This window comes from Marmota flaviventris, chromosome 14 (genome assembly GCF_047511675.1).
Source record: "Marmota flaviventris isolate mMarFla1 chromosome 14, mMarFla1.hap1, whole genome shotgun sequence".
NCBI lineage: Eukaryota > Metazoa > Chordata > Mammalia > Rodentia > Sciuridae > Marmota > Marmota flaviventris.
Genome location: NC_092511.1, coordinates 34,438,975 through 34,458,385, shown reverse-complemented (window position 1 = coordinate 34,458,385; position 19,411 = coordinate 34,438,975). Strand labels below are relative to the sequence as shown.

The 19,411-nt window shown below is 37.5% G+C and overlaps 1 protein-coding gene and 1 non-coding gene across 2 annotated transcripts in view; both read left to right on the top strand.

Moving 5' to 3' along the window:
• Thada (THADA armadillo repeat containing) overlaps positions 1-19,411 on the top strand; it is a 310,445-nt gene that overhangs the window by 187,667 nt on the left and 103,367 nt on the right. The window lies entirely within an intron of this gene.
• Positions 3,645-3,779, top strand: LOC114092085 (small nucleolar RNA U109). Its single transcript, XR_003582622.1, has one exon. It is a non-coding gene; the product is annotated as a small nucleolar RNA U109 (small nucleolar RNA).

Genomic DNA, 19,411 nt, shown 5'->3' with positions numbered 1-19,411 from the left:
TTAAAAGTCTATAAAGAATATACTGTGTTTTATTACAGTTACTTCATGGTAACTGCTTGGAATGTACAGTCTGTAATCTGGCACTGTTTTTGTTGCTCTGATTGAAGGGTTTTGTCAACAAACCAGATTATTTTGTAGATAGAAGGTAGTATAGTGGGAAAAGATTTTGGAGCCAGGAAGACATGGATGTGATGTTCTCTTCTGCGTTTTCTAGATATTTGACCTCAGGCAAGTCATTCAGACTCTGAGCTGAACCTTGCCCATCTGCAAAATTAGGGGAACACATAATTTGCAGGGTTTCTATAAGGAGTAGAGTTGTTATTATATGTACAAATTCCCAGTATAGTGGCTGGCTTGGTACATTTTCTTAGTAAATGGTAACTGTTATAATGATGACTTAAAAATAACAATATGAAAATTACTGAATATAGAGAGAAATTTTTAAATAATCAATGGACAGCTACTGTATGGGTTTTGTTTTTTTTTTTTTTTTTTTTTGGTCCTGTGATCATTTGATCATTTATTGGAAAATAAATCTTGTACCTTAGGCTATCATAGTCTTACACTGAATTTCAATATGTAGTTGCACTTGTTTTCTAGATTTTTTGTGAGCTTATCTCTTTATGTATTGGTTGCTCACAGTAGCTTTATGTTTTATAATTTGGTAGGAATTAATTCTCCCTCATTGTTTGTCTTTTCTTGTACCTTATGGACTTTAAATCAACTTGTCTAATCCTGATCCTCAGTTCTGTTGTCATTTTTCTTTGTTAGCATGATTAAGTTAATGTATTAACTTATTAGTATATGTAACATCTTTATTATGTTGTCCTAATTAAGAAAGGGGATTTGTCTCCTTTTGTGTTCCTCAGTTGCATTACATTTTAAAATTTTCTTCATGTAGAGTGCATATTTCTTTTTACATTTCTTGTTATCAGTGGGTACTTGTTATTGGTGGGTTTATCTTGTGGCTTGTGCTGTCTTTTTTTTGAAAATGATTGACTTCTGTGCATTCACTTTATAATAATATTAGTCATCACTTGTATCACACTCTGTCAATCACTTATGTGCACTGATATGTATTTGCTCATTGAATCTTCATCCTAATTCTAAAGAGTGAATACTACTATTTAAACTGAAGCTCAGAGAGGCTAAATAACTTGTACAAGGTTATACAGCTAGATTCAGGGTTTTAGAGCCTCTACTCCTAACTTTTCTATTAGACTGTACCTTATTGCTTCTTATTTATAATAATATCATTTGTAAAGATCCTTTGTTTTCCATTGATTCTCTTAGATGCTCAATAAAAATACTGCAGCTTTTTTGATGGAACTAAATATTAATAGAGATTCAAATGTTAATTTTCTCCAAATTAAAAAAGGGTTTAATGCATTTCTAATAAAAACTTTAATTAAATTTTTTCATTTAAAGATAATTTCACAATATAATTCCAAAATTCATATGAAAGAATAAATTATAAGAGAATAGACAAATTGTGTTAAATCTATGGAGCAATTTGAGGGAGACAATTTTAGAGTATAACTTTCATACAGGTAAAATCATCACTCTCAAATGAACATGTATAAAAAAGATTTTGATCAGTATTTAATAAGGGAACCAAAAAGATGTTATGATCAGTTTTTAAAAAATCTAAAAAACCAGTATAGACAATTTAACAGGAATATTAGGATAAGATTACTAAGTTAGATATGAAATGGTATTCAGTATTCAACAGATCATAGCTCTTTGAAGATACTCATTCCACTGGATAGAAATGGTTTGTATCTCTACCTCACAAAATGCTACAAGTCTATAAGTAACTTCATTAGGACTGGGGACCTTTAATCGGTAGCAAACAGTAAGATGTTCTAAATGCATCATCCTACAACACAGGTTGACAAGCTACAAGCTGTGCTCTACAATCCAAATCTAACCTGTCTCCTGTTTCTGTATATTGTTTTATTGAAACACAACCATATGTATTTGTTTACATATTTTCTATGGCTGTTTCAGGACAATTTTGAGTAGTTGCAAGATAGAACGTATGACCTAGAACACCTCTAATATTTACTCTCTGGCCCTTTTAGGAAAAGTTTGTTGACTACTATTTGAAACAATCCTTAGATGATGAATCTTATACATATTTTATTAGATTTATCCATAATACTTCATGTTTTTGATGTTCTTAGAAATGATACTGATTTTTAACTTTAACTCCCAAATGTTCATTAAGATTATACATAGGGAATATAGTTAATTTTCATATATAGATTTCACTTGTTAAACTTCATTAGTTTCAGTGTCTTTTTAAAATAGATTCTTGAAAGTTTTATTATATAGCTATATGATCTCTGAATAAAAGCACTTTTGTTTTTTTCCAATTGGTATGTCTTTTATTTCCTTTTCTTGTCATATTGCACTGGTTAGTACCTCCAGTATAATGTTGACTAAGAACAGTGAGAATAAACATTCTTGTCTTTTCTCAATGTGGGAAGAAAGCATTAAATCTTTCATCAATACAGATAATTTTTGTTGTATGTTTTTCTATATTTTATGAATTTTCCTTCCTTTTATTGTTTTTGAGAATTTTCATCATGAATAGATACTGAATTTCATCACGTTTTTCTATATCTAGTGAAGTGATCATGTATGTGTATATATGAGTATAAATAAATATATATGTATGTGTGTGTGTGTGTGTGTGTTTACGTGTGTATATTTCTTTTTCCCATGCTGGTGATAAAACCTAGGGCCTCATGCATGCAGGGCAACTGCATTACCACTGAGCCACATAGGGGCCCCATATTTTTCTCTTTTTGATGGGCTAATGTGGTGAAAATTGATTGGTGAAATTGATTTTCCAATGTTGAATCAATTTTACATTATCAGGAAACATCTTAGTAGTTCTCTTATTAATAAATAAAATTATTTACACTTGTTCATCTTTTCACCTAAACTTCAGTAAGAAACGTCCTAGATTATAGTTTGGAAGAGAAGAAGAAACATTTTAAGTAGGCACAGCACCTGTTTTCAACCTTAAGGAAAGAATGTTCCTGGTAAACAGTACCCAAGTTATAATCATCAGAAGCTGCCCTGGGGGACAAAAATGCATAAAGAGGAAATAGGCTCTGTACCACATATACTGCAGGATCTTGGGTGAGGAGCTATAACAGACTGTGATGTAAGACTGTGTGTGTACATGAGCATATTTGTAAGCCCACCCACCTACCCTGCAAGAGACAGTGAGAGCTGGATCACAACGTGCTTTGGAATGTTCCTTTTGTCAGTGATTCCATGATGAACTGGGCATGGTGGTGTGTGCCTGTAATCTTAGCGACTTGTGAGGCTGAAGCAGGGGAATCACAAGTTCCAGGCCAACCTCAGCAAATTAATGAGGCCCTAAGCAACTTAACAAGAGCCTGTCTCAAAATAAAAAAATTAAAAGAGCTGGGGATAGTTCTGTGGTAAAGCTCCTCTGGGTTCTATCCTCAATATCTCCACCTCCAAGAAAATGTCTGAAACACATAATTAAGTAGTAAATATGCTATGGCATTAAATACACAAATATCAGTATAGAGCCACATACAATATTTACCTAACTTTCTAGATAACTGCCTAAAAGGAAATAATCCAAAATGTTCACAATATTGCATGTGGAAATGTCTGCCCCTCATTCCTTCAGGGGCAGGAATGCATCCATAACATGCTACATTAACAAAGAGGTTCTCAGGGCTGCCAGCCTTACAGCAGAGGCTGAGTGGTAGTATATTTCTCCTACATAAAGAAAAACAAAACAAAGTGTTCACAGTAGAGATTCATTATAGGCTTTTTGACCTAATCAGTTGCTAAAAGATAATTTTAGATGTAAAATAGAAATTACTGGATGTGAATAATGAGTTGCATCAAAAGACTAAGCAGGCCAGGCATGGTGGCTCATGCCTGTAACCCTAGTGACGTGGGAGTCTGAGGCAGGAGGATCTCGAGTTTGGGGCCAGCCTCAGCAAATTAGCAAAGTCCTGAGCAAACTTAGTGAGGCCCTATCTCAAAGTAAAAAATTAAAAGAGCTAAGGAGGTAGCTCAGTGGTAAAGCACCCCTGGGTTCAAGTCCCTCAGTACCAAAAAAAGAGAAAGTTCCATTACGCTGTTGTTTGTTTTGTGGTGCTGGGGATTGAACCCAGGGCTAGGCAGGTACTGTACTGCTGAGCTACATGCCCAGCCCCTCCCCCCATTAATCTATTTAACTAGTTAATTTTTACTTTATTCTGTTTATTGCAGGCCTGGGGTTAGAGCCCAGGGACATACTGCCTCTGAGCTACATCCCAAGTCTCCCTCCCCCCTTTTTTTTGGAGACAGGGTCTGCTGCTTCCCTAGGCTGGTCTGGAGTTTGCACTCCTCCTGCCTCAGCTTCCCAAGTTGTTTCTGATTTGTTTTGTTTTGTGTGCCCAGCCATGTTAAGTAATAACATTTTAAGTAGGCACAGCACCTGTTTTCAACCTTCAAGGAAAGAATGTTTCAACCTTCAAGGAAAGACTAGCTGCTCTTTAAAGCTTCATTTTTGTTTAAATAGATATCTTGTGAATTACAGGTGTGTACTATCATGCCCAGCCCCCATTAATCTTGTTGAAGTTCAAAGTTTTTGTAGGAATACTGAAACTATTGAGCTTTTTAATTTTTTAAATTAATTAATTTTGTGTGTGTGTGTGTGTTGCTGAAGATTGAACCCACAACCTTACCGCATGTTAGGTAAGCACTCTATCAACTGAGCTATATCCTTACCCTGTTTTGGTTTTTTTTCCGGTACCAAGGATTGAACTTGGGCACTCCACCACTGAGCCACATCCTCCGCCCTATTTTGTATTTTATTTACAAACAGGGTCTCACTGAGTTGCTTAGTGCCTTGTTGTTACTGAGGCTGGCTTTGAACTCTCAATCCTCCTGCCTCAGCCTCCTGAGCTGATGGGATTACAGGCGTGCACCACAACTCCCATCATCTCACCCTGTTTTAATTCTTGAATCATCATTTGTAATTTAGGAATTATATATTGTCTAATTTGGTTTTTTAACCAAATAAAATTATGTGAACTTCTCACGATTCTTTTGTATGTTCACATGGCATTTAACCATAAATACTTAATATAGGATTGTTGAGTGAATGAATTAGATTAATGCTATTTTGAGTAATTCAAGGATATGATACTATTTTCTTCTTTTCCTCTGCTTTTCTAGCATTAGAAATAAGTGTGTCTAGGGTAAACTAATGGGGAGTTTAAGTACATATTAGATTAGTGCTCTACTTTTGTCTCTTGGTAGTTGAACTCTCGACCACTGTTTTTTTTTGTTGTTGTTGTTGTTTGTTTGTTTGTTTTAGTTTTGGTACCAGGGATTAAACTCAGGGGCACTCAACCACTGAGCCACATTCCCAGCCCTATTTTGTATTTGATTTAGAGACAGGGTCTCACTGAGTTGCTTAGGACCTCGCTAAGTTGCTGAGGCTGGCTTTGAACTCTTGATCCTCCTGCCTCAGCTTCCCAAGCCATTAGGATTACAGGTGAGTGCCCCATGCTCGGCTTTGACCACTTTAAAATACAGTTTAGATAGCCTGTTTTCTTTCTGGTGAAATGAAACAGGAATGTTGCAGAGCAGAACAGGAGAACTCAAGTTGTAGAGACCCCTCTGTTGGTTGTTGATTTGGTGGAATTTTGGGGACCTTCACATCCTATAATTCAAGTTTTCCAAGGGTAGAAACCCCTGACCTTAGAACTCCAGGTGTTTTTTTTTGTTGTTGTTGTTGTTGTTTTTTATTTTTTTTTTTATTGGTTGTTCAAAACATTACAAAGCTCATGACATATCATCTTCCATACATTTGATTCAAGTGGGTTATGAACTCCCCCAGGTTTAATGGCCTCTTCAGCTCTTACATCATTAAAAGGAGTGAGATTTTTCTAGATTAAAGAAGAAATCTCATTAATTTGAATTTTACTGTTTTAGAATTTTGTTTTAGTGTTGTAATTCAGATATTAGAACTGCCTAAAAATTTACCTTCATCCATGCTACTTATTATAAGTGAATTTTCTAAATGTCTTTAGGTTCTGAACAAAAACATTACTTGACAGACATTTGGGGCTTTTTAGTGTTTGGTTTGTTTGTTTGTTTGGTGCTGAGGATTGAACCCAGGACCTCCTCCTGCATGCTAAACACATGTTCTACCACTTAGCTTCACCTCCAGCCCCTCATTTTAGTTTATGTTACCAACCATATTTAAGTAATAAACTATTGGCTCTTTAAAACTTATTTTTGTTTAAACAGATTTTTTTTGTTAAATAGATTTCTCATGCATTCATATTTATTTTCTTTCCTGTTACTTTGTTTTAGCCAGAAAGTGTTACTGTTTTTAGATATTTACCACTGATGGGTACATTTGTTTAGCTGAGCACATAGTCATTGTAGCCTACCAAGGAAGTTTATATTGTGAGGGTGACAACAGGTGGTCAAAAGATGGGAGAATGTGTTTGGATGAGTGGTGACAAAAGCTCAACACTTTGGGTGGAGTTATCGCAACACATCAGAAAGAAATCCAGGATACATTGCGAGTGCTGGGCCTGGGTTTTATAATCTTTTGCTGGCTTATGTGTGAGGGTAGGCATTTAAACAATGGGAAAAGTTAACCCATAAACATAGCTGCAAAATGACAAGTGATTTCTTAGCACACCAGACAAGGGAAATGATAGCAGACCCTCTTAGCAATTAAGTGGCCAAATTGTGTGTGGAGGTTTGGCAAACAGACGGAAGTAATTCAGTCCATAGACAGTAAAACAGTTTTAGTCAGGGAAACTGTGAAGGTCTAATTTATTTTGTTTGCCAAAGAGTTGATATATTCAGGAATGCATTAACAAAAGAATCAAAAAAAGAGTTTGAATATCAGTCTGTGACCTCTCCCATTTGTAGCAGAATATTCACATTTTTTAAATTTATTTTTTCTTCATTTTTGTAAGAGCACTTTCTTTTTTTTTCCTGGATATTTTTTAATATAAAGAGGTAGATTCGTTCCCTCTCCCTACAAAAAGTGAGCACTGCTATTTCTTATCTTATCAACAATGAGGACCTCCGGTTAACATGTTGGGCCACTGTGGGAATTCTGTTGTTTAGTCACCAGTTCAAAAAAATGTTATAATATCCTTTTAAAAACAAACATGATGTAACAATCTTATGTAATAGAATTATTTATTGGGTTATTGCAAGTGTAATTAGTGTTAAAACTCATCAAGCTGTACATTTCAGATTTGGCACTTTAAATTGTATTTGAGTTTTAAAAAAAAACTTGGGAATTATGGTGAGGGCTAGGGAATTCTGATAATTTGGGGCATTACATTCTTTATAATAGTTATGAAGAGGATGTTCTTTATCTTAAAAGTTCTTCTAAGGCTAAAGCATATAATGAATTAAAAACAAAGGAATATTTTCAAAATCTACCTTCAAATCACTACATAGAATACTTGGCACAATTGAAAGTGCAGAACTGAAAAAGAATGTGTTGTGGGCATGTTTTCCAGCATTCACTTCAAAGCAGAAATGTAGTATTCCTTAATCTTGTTCTTTGATGGTGATGCTAGCTCTTTTGTTGCTGTCGAGTTTACCTTGGCGTGAGTGCTGGCAATTAAATGGCACAGGGAAGATTACTGGAAAACATTAACTTGTTATTGTTAGTTCACCTCGTGCTGAGGTTGATGGGAAGTGGAGTTTATTAATAGCCTCTTTTGTGCATTGATTTTGCAATCTACTGGGTTTCGGGGATGAATCTCATCATATGGGCTATTCATTATTTACATTTGAAGCTTTTAGCTTAATAGAGAATGGTTTTATCCTTTTGAAAAATGTAATATTGAACATAGCTGTGATATATCCCCATTGAAACGTTTGTTTTTAAGTGTTCTTGAATAAATTGACTTCCTATCATTTGTTTAACTTTATCTTTTGGATATTCCATAAGAGTGATCTTTCACTTTTTATATTCCTTTTCATTTGATTTAATTCACTGATGTTTAATCTAGAACAGTCTTCATGTTTTCAATAAGTATACTCTCAAGCAAGTATTCTTGAACATTTGCAGTGTTCCACATGAAACTTTTGTTTCTGAGAAGGGTGTTCCAGTACGTCCCTGCTTGAAAACAGGCCTGCTGCTTAAATTTTCATAATGCTCAATCAGATGCAAACCGCTAACCGAGACCTCCATAGCCTGATGGTGAAGAGCACAGAGTCAAGGCAGTAATCCATGGGGATGAAAGGAAGTTGACTCTGGTCTGAGAAATTTAGGTAGACCAGGTAAAACAGTTTCTGGAAATCTGGCCAGATTGCTACTTAACTGCCTTATTCTTTCAGGCCAAGACAGAAATCCTAAGTTTTTATTCTCATTCTTCTTATTAAATGCCTGGCATGTGCAAAGTCCAGGATTCCACCCCCAACACTACCAAGAAAAAGATATGGAATTTTTAGATCCTTTTTTTTTTTTTTTTTTTAAGTTGGATGGTATGCTGGCGGTAGTGATGCACACCTATAATCCCAGCAACTCAGGAGACTGAGGCAGAAGGTTCACAAATTCAAAGCCAGCCTCATCAACTTAGCAGGGCCCTAAGCAAACTTAGTGAGACCCTGTCTCAAAATAAAATAAAATAAATAAAATGACTGGGGATGTGGCTCACTGGTTAAGTACCCCTGGGTTCAATCCCCAGTGCCAAAAGAATAAAAATAAAGTTGGATGGTGCCTTTACTGACCAATCGGTAAGATTTTAATTGAGTTCCAAGTGAATGTTCAAGACTGTACTAATTAGGCACTGGATGGATATAAAAGAGCATAAATTCATCACTGGAACCTTAAAGCTTGACTGGGGAGACATAACCAATAGACCTTAAATAGAAAAATTAGACTGTACAGCTACAAAGTATTGGTTTCAAGTGCAAATTAATTGTAAGTTTCTTCTCAGCATGACTGGAACAGGCAGGATCTTTGTGGCCTAAATGATCCAGGCCTCTGGTTTTTAGGACACTGAAAAAAATAGAAGATTTGATAGGTTGTCAGTTTTGCCCACACTTCCCCAATGCAAGAGTCACTTGGGGCATTATTTGAAATACAGATTCCCAAGCTTCTTTCCTAAGGTTTTGACTGTGGCAGTCTGAGGTTGGACCCCAGAATCTGCCTTGTTCATGAGCAATGTAGGTGATTCTTGTGATCAGGCAAGTTGAGTGGAAGAGAGGGACTCAGTGTGCAAAATGAGTATAAGAGACAAGTGATTCTTGTGTCAAATCCGAGGAATAACAGGTTTATCCCACAAGTGATGAGTACTACATATCAGCAGGAAATGTTCCTTTGAGGTTAAAAGAGAAATAAGAAAATCCTGACATTTCTAAGTTTCAGCAATTCGGTGGACAAAAAGTATTCTGGATTTCATTTCATCACTTACTTTCTATCCCAAACCCATCCCGCTCTAGGGAGGGTGTGCTGCTGGTTATTCATGTGGAGAGCAGGCGGAGAGACATGAGTAAGGAGGAAGCTTTTGAAATAGTTCCTGGTATTAGCTTGGCAGTTGCAAGGAGGAGACTCCTCCAAGTTTAAAGGGCAGCTGGCAGGACTCTCCAAAGACAGGAGTGGAGGAAGCAGGAGACAGAGTGAACAGTTTAGCAACATAATCTTTCATGGTCACGATCAAGGGGCATGAAGTAAGAGTTGTGAGAAATGAAACCAGAGATAACAAAAATAATTATAATTGCTTACAACACATCTTCTGAGGATCAAGGAGGTCAGCAGTGCAGGACCTATGACTTCTTCATCTTGAGAGACAGAAAAAGGATGAAAATATTATTTCCGTTTTAGCTTTTCAAGAGGTGCCTTTGCTGTGGACAGTGAACTAGAAAAGAAAGTAAGAGGATTGGAGCCCAAGGTTTTCTGACCTACGATGTTAGGTTGCATGACTGTTGGGAGGATAAAGAAGAGCGGAAAAAATGCCTTGATATTGAGTGGAGGTGGTGAGTTGAGTTGTAAAATTTTGAGCAGACTTCAACATAAGACAATGGAGAGAAGTTACCAACTGTGTAACAAGTGGTGCCGATGGTGATGATGGAGGCAGGGGGCTGAACAGGTTGAGAAGGCTCTTAGCTGGGAGCGGAGAGAAGACAGATTTTTGTATGGCAAGAAAAGTTGACGGTTCAGCACAAGTGTGTGATGTAAGAATAAACTTTTGTATCTCCCTAACATGATGCAGGTGACATACTGATTGTGAGAGTCTCTACCACTTCTTCTAAAGTCTGCAATGGAGACCTTTCCTTTTCTTTTCAGTAAAACTTTTCTGAAGATTTGCTCTATGCCATGCCCCCAATATAGCAGCAGAGAGGTGGGAAACAATGGATTTTAGAAAAGCAATGGAGCAGGCCTTCTCCGTCCACGCAGACATTCCAGTGTCTCAGAATCACTTGAGAATTATTCTTCCCTCCTTTACTGCATAGTTCCAGCTTGCCTCTTGTTATAGATGTTATAGTTCTAGCTTGCCTCTTTTTTAATCAGCACCTTATACTTGTTGTCCTCTCCACCCCCCTTTCTCTCTCAACTTTCCTCTCTTTCTCTTTGGTAAGGGATTGAAAAAAATCAAAATGGGCTTCTAAGAGCCTTTAACTCAGGAACAAAGTATCAGTTGGTTAATCTAAAGTAAATGTGTAGTTCATCCATAGACTGTTTAATACATGAATTCTGTAAACAGAATCCAAACACATCTCAGAAATAATGTCAACTACAGTATTATAATATCAAATCATAGGGAATTTTTTTTAAAGGCATTAAGGACTTAATACCTTTATTTGGTTTTATGTGGTGCTAGGATCGAACCCAGTACCTCATACTTGTAAGGTAAGTGCTCTACCTCTGATCTACAACTCCAGTCCCTAGGGAATGTTTTTTAAAATTTCTAAATGGCCAGGCACAGTGGTGCATGCCTATAATCCCAGCAACTTGGGGGGCTGTGCAGGAGGATCACAAGTTCAAAGCCACCCTCAGCAACTACACAAATCCCTAAGCAACTTAGTGAAACCCATCTCAAAACAAACAAATAAAAAAATAAATGGACTGGGGATGTGGCTCAGTGCAGTGGTTAAGCACCCCTGGGCCACTTCTGGTACCAAAAAAAAAAAATCTTTCTGAATGTTTAATTGTGATAAAGTACATATTACAAAATTTACCATCTTAGCCATTTTTTGGTTTACGGTTCAGTAGAGTTAAGTATATTGATATTATTTTTTTTTTGTTTGTTTGTTTTAATTAGTTATACATGACAGTAGAATGCATTTATGCACTTTGATATATCATACATAGATGAGATATAACTTCATTTTTTCTGTGTACATGTTGGAGAATCATATTGCTCATGAAGTCACATACAGTAGTAATGTCTGTTTCATTCTACTATATTTCCTAGCCCCACTTCCCCTCCCCATCCCATCACTTTCCTCTACCTAATCTAAGGTAACGCTATTTTTCCCTAGTGCCCCCCACCTTATTGTGAATTAGCATCCGCATATTAGAGAATACATTCGGTCTTTGGTAGTTCCATTCCCAGTTTTCTGAGGAATCGCCATACTGCTTTCCATAGTGGTTGCACCGATTTGCATTCCTGAGTGTACCTATTTCCCCACATCCTCGCCAACATTTATTGTTGCCTATATTCTTATTTATTTATTTATTTATTTATGTGGTGCTGAGGATTAAACCCAGTGCCTCACACACGCAAGGCAAGCACTCTACCGCTAAGCCACAACCCTAACCCCTTGTTGCCTATATTCTTGATGATTGCCATTCTGACAGGAGGGAGACTGAAATCTTAGAGTACTTTTGATTTGCATTTCTCTAATTGCTAGAGATGTTGAAAACTTTTTCATACATTGTTGATCAGTTGTATTTCTTCTTCTGTAAAGTGTCAGTTCAGTTCCTTAGCCCATTTATTGATTGGGTTATTTTATTTTTTTTTTTGGTGTTAAGTTTTTTGAGTTATTTATATATCCTAGAGATTAATGCTTTATCGAAAGTGCATGTGGTAAAGGTTTTCTCCTGATCTCTAAGATCTCACTTCATATTATTGTTTCCTTTACTGAAAAGAAGCTTTTTAATTTGAATCCATCCTATTTATTGATTCTGATTTTACTTCTTATGCTTTAGGAGTCTTATTAAGGAAGTCAGATCCTAGGCTGACATGGTGAAGAATTGGGCTTATTTTTTCTTCTGTTAGGCACAGGGTCTCTGTTCTAGTGCCTAAGTCTTTGATCCACTTTGAGTTGATTTTTGTGCAAGGTGAGAGATAGAGGTTTAATTTCATTTTGCTACATATGGATTTCCAGTTTTGCCAGCACTATTTGTTGAATAGGCTATCTTTTCTCGACTGAATGTTTTTGGCACCCTTGTCTAGTATGAGATAACCATATTTTGGTGAGTTTATCTTTGTGTCCTCTATTCTGTACCATTGGTCTACAAGTCTATTTTGGTGCCAATACCATGCTGTTTTGTTACTGTAGCTCTGTAGCATAGTTTAAGGTCTGGTATTGTGATGCCTTTCACTTCACTTTTCTTGCTAAGGATTGCTTTAGCTATTCTGGATCTCTTATTTTTCCAAATAAATTTCATGATTGATTTTTCTATTTCTATGAAGAATCTCCCATGCTCCTGGATAGGCAGAATTAATATTGTTAAAATGGCCATATTACCAAAATGTTATACAGATTTAATGCAATTCCTATTAAAATCTCAGTGATATTCTTCATAGAAATAGAAAAATCAATCATATATTATTATTATGTAGCCAATCTCCAGAAATTTTTTCATCCTGCAAAACTGAAACTCTGCACACATTAAACAATTCCCTGGGCTGGGGTTGTGGCTCAGTGGTGGAGTGCTTGCCTCACATGCGTGAAGCCCTGGGTTCGATCCTCAGCACCATATAGAAATAAATAAGTAAAAATAAAGATATTATGTCCATCTACAACTTGGGAAAAAATTTTAAAAACAAAACAAAACAAAAAAAAAGACCAATTCCCTATTTCTCCCTGCCCTCAGCCACAGACACTCACCATTCTACCTTCCATGCCTTGGAGCTGGACTACTCTTCAATATCTTGTGTAAATGAAGTCATAGAGTGTTTGTCCTTTTGTGACTGTCTTACTTAATATTACATAATATTCTCAAAGTTCATCTATGTTGTACCATGTGTTAGAATTGTCTTTCTTTTTCAGGATGAATAATATTCCTTTGAATGTATGTGCCACGTTTTGTTCATCTGTCATGGGACATTTGGGTTGCTTCTACATTTTGACTCTCGTGAACATTGCTGCTATGAACATGGGTGTACAGCTATCTCTCAAGACCCTGTTTTCAGTTCTTTTGGATATATTCCCAAAAACTGTACTGCTAGATCATGTGGTAATCCTGTTTAAAATGTTTTTAGGAATCATCATACTGTTGTCCATAGAAACGTAGGGAATCTTAATTTCCTGTTTTACTTAGATGGTAACTTCACTGAAATCCTGGTGGTTTGCTTCTTGGCCTCCAATTCTTCCAATATTAGGAAGTATTATATATAAACTTTTGCTTTCCCAGTTGTCCTCTGGTACTGTGTTGTGGATTCCAACCCCTCTCTGCCCTACCTTCATATCTCAATCCTATTGAAACAGTTAAACCTCCTACATTTTCCACTTAAATTGTTTGAAGATCTGGAGAAGTAGTTGGAGATTGGAGATTCAGGTGGTCACAAAGGGAAATTACTAATAATATGTAAGTAATTTTAGGTCCTCTCTTGTCTGTGACTTTTTCCTAATAAAATTCCATGACCTTTAGGTAGTGAGCTTTCCGTCTTCACTCACCTTCCTCAGAACTTTCACTAACTGAAACCCCTGAGGTTTTGTGTTCAACTTGTTGGACAGTAATTTTTGCTTGCTGGTATTTTTTACTTCTTAAGTGAAATTAATCTCATTTTGCATTTATTGGGATTGCATAGAACATATTTAATTAGTTCAGTCTGCACTAAATTAAGAAATAAAAGGGAGAAAAGGATTAGCAGTTTAAATATTCCCTTCTCTCTCAGTAAGTATGTGCCCTGGAGTTAACAGGAGATGGAGATTGGGACTATACTGTTTCTTTAGTGTCTCTGGCTGTCCTGAATATGATTCAGTGCTGATTTTAACTGTATATAATATTTACCTTGGTCACTGGCTGTAGACCCTACTTTCCATGTAGGATGTATGTTGTTTCCTTAAATAAATCATAAATTCATAAGATTATCTTCCTTGCACCTCCAGGTCAGGAGGCAGTATCTATCCATCTGATCAAATGTAATCTAACTCTACCCCTGGCCCAGCCACAAACCTGGCCCTCCACTGATCTTCTGGTCCTCAGTAAATAGCACTACCATTCACCCAGCCTCTCAAGAGGAAATCTGGGGGTCACGTTTTGATCTCTCCCTTTTCTCTAGCGTGGTTTCTCATCTACCAGTATCTGTACTTCTCTCCTCTCAACCTCCACACTGCTGTTCTTTTCCAGTGCTCACTTTTTCCTCAGACAGTTGCATTTGCCTCGAATCTGACCTCACTGCTTGTTCTTTCTCCCTTCAAACTTATTTTCTATATAGAACAGAAGGGCCTTTTAAAAACAGGTGAGATTAACTTAATTCCCTGCATAAAATCCTTTTGTCATTTATCATCACACTTAAAATCATCTTTCTTACAATAGTTTATAAGCACCAAAAACACCTGATCCCGCCCATGGCTCCAGTCTCACCCCCTGCTGCTTTCCTCCTTTTATTCAACCCTAATCCCATAGGCCTTTCTCTAATCTCCAGGCCTTTTCTTGCTCCTGGGCCTCAACACTTGTTCTTCATTCTCCTTAGAAGGCACGCAAGCAAATGTCAACAGATACTTGCAGAGTGAATGAGTGCTTCGTAAGGACAGAAACTGTACTAAATGCCACCTTCCCAAAGTGGCTGTGATGTGTGGGTGCATACAAGCTAAAGTGCTTAGTGCAATGGTTCTCACATCCTATAATACACAGGACAACACCCACAGCAAAGCATCATCCAGCCCCAAATGTGAGTACTGCTGAGTATGTAAACTCTGCTTAGGCTAATAGAGTTGAGCTCAGAGAAGTCAGGGTTTTTATTCTTGTGGGGGTTTTTTGGTACTGAGAATTGAACCTAGGATCTTGTGTATGCTAAGTAAGTACTCTACTACTGAGCTACATCCCCATCCCAAGAAGTCAGTTTAGTAGCTCTGCTGAGCCTTCAAGTCTATTGTATTACATTAAAAGCTTACTTGACTATGAGGAAAAGGAATCCTCCTGATGAAAACCACCTTCCCTCGACCTCAGAGATGCTTCTCTCTAGAAGGGTAAACGTACCTAGTCCACAAACTTATGAACCAAGACTCCCTTGTTGGTGGGCACCTTGCTCATTTCCTCATATTGCTCAGCTGCTGTACATTTCTTTTCCCGATGATAAAGTAGCTCACTGACCACTGAAGTTGAAGGCATCCCTCTGGATCAGGTTAGAAATCCCTCTCTCTCCCTCCTACCACTTCAGAGGTTTCTTGAGTGAACAACTTTTTCATGAAAACCAGGATTCTTCCTTTTGTGGAGACATGGTTCATGCATAGATATTCATACACCTTAAAAATAACACTATAATGTGTGATCATAAGCCTAAGTTCATTTTATAAATATCCAACTATCCATTCTTTGAGACTAATGTACATAGGAAAGACTTTGAATAAAGTCTTTATTTTATAAACTGGACAGATTCACCCAAGAAATGACCTAAGTGGAAGCTGAAGCATTTGTTAAAGTGTTACCTGATTTGGGTCATTTGGGAAATACTTAGGAAAACAAGAATGTGCTTACATTACTTCACCTATTTTAAAAGAGTGTGCCTCTCAAAGCAACACAAAGGAGCTCAAAACTGTACCTCTGAAGATGGGAATTTATAGAACATGTGCAGTTGGGAGACTATCAAGGACAAACCTCTGGAGGGTCATAACTAACAAAGCTAATACCTTCAAGAATCACCAAATTATTCTTTTGAGACATCTAACGGCACAACTTACTCTTAGATGTAAACCACAAACACTGAAAATTTAGCTTTAAGGCAAAAAGGGCAAACTTGGTAATAAGGACTATACTTCTTAAAGCACCCAAGGGATAATAATTAGTTGTCTTTGCCATACACCTGTCATTGTTGGGAAGTGTGGTAAGATGATTAGCCAAAAAGCATAGTTTCTGGAAAAATCATCAGAGACCACTAAGGAAAGTAAGTGCTGCTAAGGAACATGCCACAAAAAAAGGAAAGAAAAAACAAAACAAAACAAGAAGAGTAGGTACTCAGAGGCATAGGAAAGATTCTAAAAGAGCAGTGCCAAGAGATGGCTAGAAGGAGTGAGGAGAGATGCCAACACAGAGAGATGCCGCAAATTGCCCACGTAGAGCATACCATCCATTAACATGGTAGACAGATTTCTGAAGGAGTAATTACAAAGCACTTCACAGCATCCTTGTTAGATGAGTTGTCTTATTAGCTCCATTTTATAAGTGAGAAAATGAAGGCTCAGAAAGGTTAAGTAATTTTCTAAGATCACTAGCCTACTCTTGGTTACAAAGCATGTGACCTGACAGTTGTCCTGGGCTCCTCACCTCAGTGCTTGTGACAATTTGGGCCGGATAATTCTTTGTTCCGAAATGTTGTATTGTGCCTTGTAGATCGTTGAGCAGAATCTTTGGCCTCTACTATGTGCTGGTAGTTCCCACTTTCAGTTGTGACTCTCAGAAATGTTCTAAACATTGCCAGATATCCCCCAGAGGTACAGTTACTGACTTAAAGACTGAAGTTTATCAGTATGAGTCTGGTGGAAACCAAGAACGTCCTCTTGTCCCACTGCCGTCAGTCCCGGGGGAGGGGGGGGTGTTGTTTAAAGGGAAAATCCATAACAGTTTTGAACTTTACAAACCTGGTGCTCAGAACCTTCCAGCAATATAGTCAAAAAGGAAAGTCCAAAAAGGTTCATAGCATGGTGGGTGGGTAGTGACGTCATTGTTTCACTCAGCTGTGCATCCAACAAATAATAGCTCCAGGGAGAATGGTTTCATAGAGGCATCAGTGTTTTCGATGGAGCAGATTTAGAGGAAAGATTCTGAGTTTCCTCAAATGAGTTTGGGAGATGATAAATTCACACAAATCACATGGCCTGTCAGTAGGTGAGGAGGAACAGGCAGATGGTCTATCACAAGCATATCCAGTCTTAAGACTTGCATTCATTGGGCATCTTACCTTGTCCACCAGCCCATTTGCAAGGAGTTTCATTGTTTACTTTCACTATGGAGTTAACTATTGCCTTGCAAGTATTGTTTATCTCAGCCCGCAAGGTAATTGCCTTAAATTTAAAATCAAATCAACAAACTTTTGCATTCCGGCAAGGCTATGTAGGAGATAAAACAGCATGGTTTACTTAAAAAGATAAATAGCAATCAAGGCAACATTTCTTAGGTGCCAAATGAGTGGTTCAGATATAAATACTGTGGGATGAGAGGATGGAAAGATTGCCCTGACCTGGAATCGTCAGGGAGAACTTTGCAGAGGGAGTTGGGGAGCTGAGCCCTGATGGACGAGGAGAAATGATATGAAGTCTTTGCTGTAGACTGAGATACAATTCTCAGTTAATTCGCTTAGCATGCTGATGTAAAAGGTATTTTTTAATACCATGTGAGTTTTGTTATCATGCAGTATGCCTAGTAACAGTTACAAAGTTCAGTTAGAAGCTCATTCATGATGACTGCTCAGAGTTCATTGTCAGCTCAGCTAAGAACACTCCTGAGTCCAGAAGTTTTGATCACTCTCAGGGATCAAAGGAGGCTCATAGGATTGATTTCACTGGCCCTTTGCTTCGTTTAGATCTTACAGAGTTGCCTTCTCTGAACAGTGATACCCTCTTAGGAAGCGGGGCTCAGGATTTGGAAAGACCTTTCTGCAACTTGTCTGTGGGATGTTGGATGTCACATAGCTCAGCAGGATTGTGGGAGGTACAGTTATCAATAAAAGGGCTACAAGAGGCCTTCACTTGAGACACAGAAGGGTTTATTCCACAAACCCCAGCCCATCCAGTAGACTTATAATTCCACACAAAATGGACACAGCAGATGTTCCTGGTCCTGGCTGCTGGAGGTGTTGAGTGGCAAATGAACAAACAAACTGCAGGGAGGGGGGTGGAGTGGCCACCCCAGTCCTGTCTCTCAGGGCTTAGAGGGATAATTTTTTTTTCCTTCCTCCATTTGAAAATATAAACACTTTATAAACAGTTGTCACTTTTTGACTTTTAAAGATTCACAGTCTTTTCCTTTTGTTTACTTTGATGACCTTTGAAATAAGCTGCAACCGAAAGAGTAAAAAGAAAAAAATTTTCATCCTCATTTTTCAAAAAGAGGAGTCTGTTCATTACCACAGCACACAGGAAGCCCGCAGACTCCAAGGCTGCCACAGTCCAGGCCCAGGTTTTTAAATTTTTTTGCCCCCAAAACCCCTTCTCTGGACAGCTCGGATAATGTGAGTTACCAGCCTGAAGACCAGATGCTGAATGCTCATCTATTTTCCATAATTAAAACTCTTTACAAGGCAAATTTTATAGCTGCCTTAAATTCTGGAAAGTGCAAATTAATTTAATAGCTTTACATGTCCTTGGATCTTGTTCGCTGGAAATCTCACTGCCACTCTCGAGAATGCTGCTGCGTGTCCACACCAGGGGCAGCCTTCTCTCCCCTCAATGGTCTTCTCCTCTGATCCCTCCTTCCAGTGCCACAGGGCTGCAACTGAAAAGTCAGAGGAGGACACCAGGGAGATGCCTTGGCAATATCATGAGATCTTCGTTGTACTGATGCCTTGAAAATTCCTTGTCACCATCTTTTGGTGAAAAATACCACATAGCCACCTGTCCCAATAATTAGTATGTGGATTTTCATTCTAAGTATGGAGTTAAGAAATATATGATTTATTGTTTCTGGTTCCAAAAGTAATATACTCTTCCTTTGTGACCACACTGTATCTTGATTGTTGTAGAACTTACACAAATCCTTACACTGGATAAAATTACCCCCTGCCACAATGCGTGTAAAAAATGCTGAAAACTGAATAAGATGCATAGCCTAGTTAACAGTAATGTTCCTGTTCATTTTCTAATTTCGTATATAAGATACCACTGTTGGAATAAGCTGAAGGAAAGGTACACAGACTACTGTTTTTACAAATAAAATGAGTATAATTCTTTCAAAAGAAAATATTTTAAAATAATGTATTCTTACTGTAAAAGCTTTCTAAATTACAAAAATATGAAACATTGAGTATAAGAATCCCACCCGGGT